The sequence below is a fragment of the Sebastes fasciatus genome, chromosome 14 (assembly GCF_043250625.1).
Source record: "Sebastes fasciatus isolate fSebFas1 chromosome 14, fSebFas1.pri, whole genome shotgun sequence".
Lineage (NCBI taxonomy): Eukaryota > Metazoa > Chordata > Actinopteri > Perciformes > Sebastidae > Sebastes > Sebastes fasciatus.
Window position 1 is genome coordinate 5,418,081 of NC_133808.1, and position 6,291 is coordinate 5,424,371.

The window sequence follows — 6,291 nt, forward strand, 5'->3', positions numbered from 1 at the left end:
AAGGGTGAGATAACAGCCCGCTGGATTTCTAAGCCGTTAATCAACACGGTCTTGCTCTTGGTATTATTGTGGCTGGGTGATCTCATAGGTTAACAGGACCACAAGTAACTATCTATCTATCTGACCCCATTTCCACCTGGTATTAACATGCAATCTGAATCTGCATGTCTTATCTGGATATGGAAAAAGGTAATGAAAGGTGTAGCCTAAATGCATTGCAATCGGAATACCATCGGATTGGCCAGATCTTATCTGGACGTCGTCTTGCTAACATTGTGATTGGATCTCAAGCTGGCAATCAAAAAACTTAGCAATCCTCCTTAGCAAAGGTAAGTAGAGCCCATACAGCAGCATTCCTTTGAGAGACTTTCCAGGCGCCACTAGGACGTGTAAGACAAGGGCCACGTGACTGACGGGTGTAGCCAAGCAAGCACTATTGTTAGCGAGCTTCTCCACCGGCTTGGATTCATTAAATCTCTTACAGTGTTCCATATTGACCCGAAGATTAGATTACCATGATTATATAACATCCCTCCCACCTTCCTACACCCCTACAGGTAGCCGGAGAATAATGAAGTCCCTTTTCTCTAATAAAACTGAAACATGAAATACTATTGAGGCATAATGTAAATTCTCTGTTTAGCTGGTTGAGGTATGTTTTTAATCATCAGTCGCATACTTAAACACTCTCAAGCTCCTAGAAGTGGTTGGAATTAGCATTTCCCAGACCTTTTTAAAGGTGCTCTATACGATATCCAGAGTATTAATATAGCAGCAAACAACTATGTGCTATGTGAAGATATAGAGGAGCAATGTCTACCTGAGCAGAGAATGAAGTCTCTCTCTCTCTGTCTGTGTTGTAATCAGAGATTCTCTGTGCTTTGTTGACATAGCCGGGCTGGCCCGCGCATACTTTAAGTGCATGTTAGTGAATGTGAGCGTGCCCCACTGACTATCCTATCTATCCATCCATCCATCCATCCATCTATAGACAGTCAAGAGTATGCTGGACTTGGCTGCCTATTACTGCCTTTGTCTCTACGCAGGTGGTGGTGGTGTAAGGTTAGGGGGGCGGTTGGGGTTTGGTGGCTGACGGATACAAATGAAGTGTCCTGTTAAGAGCACCAGGGTGTTTAAGTGTGTAATCATCTGTTGCCTCCCTGTAGACCCACTAGCCAGATGGAAAGAAGTCAACGCAAAGAGAATCGTGAAAATCCCAGCAAATTCCAGAATGCCAGCAAGGAATCTCATTAAGGAGCTCCACACATCGATGGCGCAGCCTCACACTGCTGTTTTTTTCTCACAGAGCCGAAGCAGTCCATGGAGGATTTAACTGGATAATGGTATTGGTTTCACATCAGCGAGGGAGCAGGAAGACCACAGTGGATGAGCTGTAAGGACAGCCTCTCTCTCTCTCTCCTGTTTCCTGCTTCTTGACTGAGTAATTATTCCTTAAGCCCACCTACCCAGGCAACAAAAATAGAATTGATTTCCCATTATGTGAAGCATCACTCCTGCTGGGGAGGTCCTGTCAGGGTGACCAGGCAGCGAGCAGACACGTCTAACCCGAGAGCCTGGGACTGGCTGTGAGCTGCTGCACAGTACTATCGATGTGATCCTGTGCTTAATTTCCTAAAACAAAGCAGACACGCTGTTGTTACACCTTTCTGCCCCAGACGAGTCGCCTGACCACGGTCAAAAAGGCTGAGAGAGAAGGAGCCAGGCCCACACAGCCACACACTGCTGGGTTTATTGACTTTAAAGTGTGTGAGTTTTAAAAGGTCTCTGCACTGATACAATGTCAAAATTATGTTGGAATGCGGTGGGGTTAAATCAAAATCATTCAGTCTTATGTCAAAGGTTAAAGCTGCTCTATACGATATCCAGAGCATTAATATATCATCAACAACCATTGTCTATGTAAAGATATAGAGGAGTAATGTCTACCTGAGCAGAGAATGAAGTCTCTCTCACTCTGTGTGTGTTACAATCAGAACTTCTCTGTGCTTCGTTGACATAGCCAGCGGCGCTCTGCACTGTTCTCATTCGGCGGTTACAGCTGATAATGGCGTCCCGATTGACAGCACCATTGCGGAAGCGTAGCACCCACCCTCCGGTTCCCTCCCAGGTTAGCACTGTTAGCTCTGTCAGCACTGTTGCCTTGTTTTCACATTTAGCTACGAGCCGCCGACTCAGGCGCCGTCAGGTTGAGAGCCATGCGGAGGCAATAGAAATGCATTTAGCACTTTTAAGGATGATACCACGTTGCTATTGTTAGTAATACTTGAAATTTTAAAGAAATGGGAGTGCATTATGAGGGTTTAAACCACATAGTAATAAAGTTGTTGTTTTTCAAGCATGTTTATAGTGATAGGTATAAGCTTCTGCTGCATACATACAGTATACTGTATGTGGAACCTTTTTTATGCCATTGCGACAGCCTTGGCCGGAGGCATTATGTTTTCAGTTTGTCCATCTGTCCGTCTGACCGTCCATACGACCCATTCTCGTGAACCCGGTAGCTCAGGAACGCCTGGAGCATGGATGTATTAGGAGAGGAGAGTCACAGGGTCCCAACATCACGCTGTCGTCGCGGCTTGCGCTCCAGCCTCAGTCTGGGTCTCATTTACATAAACGGAGGAAGGGAAATAACTCTGGATTCAGCGTTTTACAGTTTTTAAAACCTAATGATTTGAATAAGGGCTATTAGAGTGTTCGTACTGGGGAGTTTATTTACCTAAAAAAAATGATCCGCTGAGTTACAGACGTCTCTTTCCCAATGTAAGTCTATGGGAAAAAGTATTTTTGGGCCCGATGGCATCACGTGATGGACACGGAGGTTGCAGTACCTCCGTTTGGCCACTACGATAGTTGGGATCAACGACCGGCACTCTTCCTGGGGGCTTGACCTGGAGAGAGTTTCTTCAAATTTGACACAAACATCCACTTGGACTCTCTCATCCACTCTAGAGGATGAACTGATTACATTTTGGTAGTCAAAGGTCAAGGTCACTGTGACCTCACAAAACATGTTTTGGGCCTTAGCTCATTAATCCATATTCTAATTAGGCTATGGCAATATCACACAAATGTCTAACAGGATAAAATGATGAAGTGATGATATTTTGGACAGACATAGATGTGACATGGATGGAACTTGACTTGCTGGCGAAGGCATACAACCGCGAGGCGGTTTATTTTTCCATGGGCCCAGTATAGGCTGCTTACACCACACCATGCTGTGCCAAGTCCTATGAATTTCCACAGTGACCTCACAACTGTGTTAACCCATGCCGCTGTGGTCCTGCTTGATACAGTAGCATGGTCAACTGGTGCCAAACCAAAGCCACATCTTGCACTGAACACGTGTGCCTGTGGCAGCAAATAGAATGAAAGCTCTGTAGTGTCTCACTGTGCTCAGCTCTCAAAATTGACCTACACAACAAGGTCAGCAGATTTGTTTTAAATATTGCAGGGAGGTATAACACAAGCACACACAGCTACAGTGAGCTGTCAACAGGCTCAACCAGCACATCTCCAACTAACATGTCATCAAGGTAAACACCTTTTACCTTGCTGTGGTGTCCTGTGGAAAACTACTAACGCTGTTCCAGCCCAACTTGAATCACGTTTGGTCAAGGCTCAGCACCAATGGAGCAATGGCATTATCATTTGCAAAGTTATCCAGCATGCTGAGGTAAAGGGCTGCTGTTGAAAAAGAGAAAACAAAGGATGGAAAACATTGGAATATCATTTGCTACTGTTGGTCGTCTTGTCTTTTTTGTTTTCTGTGCAATTTCATCACCGGCTTAGCCCAGATAATGGAAGGTATTGAAAAAATAGTCTGATTCAACTGAAGAAGCCTTTTGGGTGAGATGCGAAACGTCCAAGAATCTCCAGCATGTCCAGCTGCCTATGACTTAGCCCTTCTACATATAACCAACTGGATGATTTATTGATTTGTACAACAATGACTTTGTTACCTTGGATAGCATTGAAACTGTAAATCATAAAACAAAGGCTATGCAATGCATTTCTTTTTTTTTAGTAATGCCAGCTCACTTTGTGAATCACAAACTCCTTAATCTGGCATGAATACCTGTAATCAAACAGATGTGGAGTTGCAGCACGTGTACTGGTGTGGGCCAGTGCTAGAAGTGGGCCGGTACTCACCGGTTCGCGGTACCGGCACGTCTTCATTTTCAGAGCATTTTGGCAAATTTTTCTTGGGTGCTACCCAAATAATCAGCTGCGCAGCTCATCCCACAAATGCACGATCCTTACAAGTTGGACATCATTGTGACGGTAAATAAGCAGGCTTTCCAACCATGTAAAATACAATGCCAATTAGCATTGTAACAACAGAGAAATAATCCACCAAACACAAGTTTCCGAACTTTTTTTTCCCAGTATATAATAAATGAAACATTTAAAAGTTTTCTGAATCTGCTCTTTTGATTTTACAGGGCAAACTGCAATGTTCAGACAAAGGCTGTGAAAAATAATATAAATAATAATTTAACTAGTAATAATAATGGTGCAAAATTATAGTTTTAAGACAAAAACCTTCAAATTTTCCACCACCTCAACCCAATAATGATACAGTTGGAATAGTATTGCCCCGAGTATAATAATATAGCAATAAAATCACAGCTGATTATGACTGACACAGTTTAACATGCTGAAAGAAATAATGAATAAATAGGAATAAGTTGCAAGAGATTGCTGATACACGCCAACGCGAATAAGGGGTTTACTAGCACTTATTTTTTTCCAATTCATTCACTGGTATGGGTTCAAAATGACAATAGAAAATAGCGGAATGACAAACTTTAGCTTTACTGCCATTTTAAAAGCATATAGATGTGGCGTGGTGTTTATATGGCTATGTGCAGCCCCTCTTGAGCCCATGGCCCCTTGCCGCTGTGAATCGCCGCTCAACTCCTATACACAAGTGTTGATATCCAAATGTAATAGGCTACAGACAGTTGATAGCAAAAAGTATTGCCATCACGCATTAGGAATGCAACATGTACAGGCCAAAGAACCGTCCTCCTGTCGTCAGCCTTCGGGGCACTGAGAGGGAGTAGCTGTGTGAGTTTATAATCAATAACTGCCCGTCTCGCCTGCATCATGTTATTCGGCTGATGGAAAAGCTGAAGGCTGCGGCTTTTATTCCAGAAAGAAGGACTGCTTTTGAAGCAAAGAACAACTCTCTACATTTTTATTGGTATATGATAATGGAGACACCATTCACAAGCATGCCTCTTCTCAACACCCACGCATTTCAGAGCCTGTTTACCATGATGCTCTGAGGTTTATCACTAAAAGCACTGTCGGTACCCATCATTGTGTTCTGTATACGGTAGAGTTGGCTGGCTCTTTAAACTCACTCTTAGGTACACACTCTTCTACAAAGCTATTCCTGGCATATTACCTGGCAATTATATTCTCCCAAACAAGGCTATAGGAGCTAACTCTTTGTGCTTGTGGAACATACATCCTGTCTCCGTTTCTAAGGTGCACTATATGGGAGAAGAGCGTCACGTCCTTGCACTCTTTTAAAATGATTCCTTATGATTTGGTGGCAGGCAGAACTAGTTATAAATTGGCTGTTGTTATTTTATTAGTTTTATCTAAGTTTAAGTCTGTGTTTATTAACCTACATTTTCTATGTTCTGCTGTTATCTTGGCCAGAACAATCTTGTAAAATATCAGCAATACTTGTTAAATTGAATTATGTAAGTCAAATAAAGGTCTGATTTAAAAAAAAAAATAACAACATAAAAAGGTACTTTGTCTATGCATACAGCAGCCCACTAAATAGGATAGGATAATGTTTGTATTATTCTATTGTAATTATTTTTCTTACTGTACAAATCCCACGATAACACTGAAACCACTAACACTGTTTTTTTCACCCATTTCAAGTGTTATCAGCCCATTAAATGGCCGTTATCAGCTATTATCATTACCATTATAATGCTTCAGACGGGGCAAACTGCACCTACCGACACGTTGTGAAATGGTTGCAGTTCTAAACACGTGTACGTTGTGAATTGAAACAACTTGGGTGTTTGGAACTATTTTCACCAAGTGCAACAGCGTGGCTCATTGATATGTTTTTAGAGCTCTATAGAGGAATAATATATCAGGCTTTGGATACAATAATTGTTAGAAGAATCAATTCATTGTTGGTTTTGGTCTTTTCATTTGATGACATCAAGAAACATAACAACAGCCTGTTTATTGTTCTTTATAGTGAATGATACCAAATACTGGGCAAACCAG